Below are 2,639 nucleotides of genomic sequence, written 5' to 3' on the forward strand. Positions count from 1 at the left end.
TAGGTGCCAAAAACTGTTCTCAGCACTAAGGTAGATGCAAGGTGATCAGGTTGGACGCAGTTCCTTTCAAACCATGTGAGGCTCACGGTCTTTATCACAGTCACAGAGTTGTCCAAGGTCACACAGAGCAGGCCAGTGACTGGGATTAGAGGTCCAGCATGCTGGAGAAGTAGCATGACCTAGTGGATAGAGCACAGGCCTAGGAATCAGAAGGTCATGGGCTCTACCACTTATCTGCTGTGTGACCCTGGGTAAGTCACTTCACATTTCTGTGCATCACTTACCTCATCTGTAAAATGAGGATTGAGACTGTGAGCCCCACATGGGACAGTGGCTGTGTCCAACTGGGTTTGCTTGTATCCATCCCAGCGGTTAGTTCTGTGCCTGGCACGTAGTAAGCTCTTGCCAAATTCCGTCATCATCGTCAATCTCTCTCTTTTTGATGATATGAGTTTTTCAATGGGATGTGTAGTAAGCACTGTATGAGGCACCGTTCGAAACGCTGGGGTAGATATAAGGTCATCAGGTTGGACACAAGTCCATGTGTTGAATCCCCATTTTACAGATGAGGGAACTGAGGCCCAGAGAAGGGAAATCACACGGCAGGCAAGTGGCAGAGCCAGAATAGTATTCACCCACGGCACTTATGTACCTAACTGTATATTATCTGTAAAAATATTTGTAAGATACTTTTGTCTCGCTCCCTATAGACTGTAGGCTCACTGTGGGCAGAGAATGTGTCTAACAACTCTGTTTTATTATACTCTCCCATGCGCTTAGCACAGTGCTCTGCACATAGTGAGCATACAATAAATACCATCGATGATCATCATCATCAATTGTATTTATTGAGTGCTTACTGTGTGCAGAGCACTGTACTAAGCGCTTGGGAAGTACAAATTGACAACATATAGAGACAGTCCCTACCTAACAGTGGGCTCACAGTCTAAAATGGGGAGACAAAACCAAACATACTAACAAAATAAAGGATAGAAGCAGCATGGCTCAGTGGAAAGAGCCCGGGCTTGGGAGTCAGAGGTCATGGGCTCGAATCTGGGCTCAGCCACTTGTCAGGTGTGTGTCCGTGGTCAAGCCACTTAACTTCTCTGTGCCACAGTTACCTCATCTGTAAAATGGGAATTAAGACTCTGAGCCCATGGGACAACCTGATCACCCTGTATCCCCCCGGCGCTTAGAACAGTGCTTTGCACACAGTAAGCACTGAAGAAATACCATCAAAAAAAATGTTACTTAATAGCCACTGCTCAGGAAATTCATCTTCTCAACTGAAATTATTGTAAAACCATAAAAAAGGTAAATAATACAACTGAAGAGTAATAGTAGTAATGATAGTAGTCTCGTCTTGTCTTATTTCATCGAGTGGTTTATGACCCATAATGACACCACAGACACATTTCTCTCAGAATGCCCCCGCTCTCCATCTGCAATTGTTCTGGTAGTGTATCCAAAGAGTCTTCTTGGTAAAAATATGGAAGTGGTTTACCATTACCTTTGCGCAGTAAACTTGAGTCTCCACTCTTGAATCTCTCCCATGCCGCTGCTGCCCAGCATGGGTGAGTTTTGTCTTGTAGCAGATTGTTTTCCACTGGCTAGCCACTGCCCAAGCTAGGAATGGAATGGATAGGCCTCTGCTTGACTCTCCCTCCCATAGCTGAGACTGGTAGAGTACTGGAAACTCTTCAGGTGTGACCCTGAGAGGGGGAATGATAGTAATAGTAATCATAATATTTACTTAGCATACACTGGTGCAAGGCATTGCACTGAGCACTTGGAAAGAACAATCAAGCACTTAGTACAGTGCTCTGCACACAGTAATCACTCAATAAATACGATTGAATGAATGAATGATGAACAATCAAATGTGCACTGTACTCGGCACTTGAGAGACTGTAATTCGGTTGATAGAGATGTTACCTGTCTACAAGGAGTTTACAGATGAGTGGGAGATACAGTGAGCTCATTCATTCAATCAATCAATCAATCGTATTTATTGAGTGCTTACTGTGTGCAGAGCACTGTACTAAGTGCTTGGGAAGTACAAGTTGGCAACATATAGAGACAGTCCCTTCCCAACAGTGGGCTCACAGTCTAGAAGGGGGAGACAGAGAACAAAACCAAGCATATTAACAAAATAAAATAAATAGAATAGATATGTACAAGTAAAATAAATAAATAAATAGAGTAATAAATATGTACAAAGATATATACATATATACAGGTGCTGTGGGGAAGGGAAGGAGATAAGATGGGGTGATGGAGAGGGGGATGAGGGGGAGACGAAGGAAGGGGCTCAGGCTGGGAAGGCCTCCTGGAGGAGGAGAGCTCTCAGTAGGGCCTTGAAGGGAGGAAGAGAGCTAGCTTGGCGGATGTGCGGAGGGAGGGCATTCCAGGCCAGGGGGATGACGTGGGCCGGGGGTTGACGGCAGGACAGGCAAGAATGAGGCACGGTGAGGAGATTAGCGGCAGAGGAGCGGAGGGTGCAGGCTGGGTTGTAGAAGGAGAGAAGGGAGGTGAGGTAGGAGGGGGCGAGGTGATGGACAGCCTTGAAGCCCAGGGTGAGGAGTTTCTGCCTGATGCGCAGATTGACTGGCAGCCACTGGAGATTTTCGAGGAGGGGA

At 46.0% G+C, this 2,639-nt stretch overlaps 1 non-coding gene across 1 annotated transcript; it reads right to left on the minus strand.

The window, feature by feature from the left end:
* Positions 1–1,584: 1,584 nt before the first annotated feature.
* On the minus strand, positions 1,585–1,722 carry LOC119938343. Its single transcript, XR_005454405.1, has one exon. It is a non-coding gene; the product is annotated as a small nucleolar RNA SNORA7 (small nucleolar RNA).
* Between the last annotated feature and the right edge of the window lie 917 nt (positions 1,723–2,639).

The sequence above is a fragment of the Tachyglossus aculeatus genome, chromosome 1 (assembly GCF_015852505.1).
Source record: "Tachyglossus aculeatus isolate mTacAcu1 chromosome 1, mTacAcu1.pri, whole genome shotgun sequence".
In the NCBI taxonomy this organism is placed as follows: Eukaryota; Metazoa; Chordata; class Mammalia; order Monotremata; family Tachyglossidae; genus Tachyglossus; species Tachyglossus aculeatus.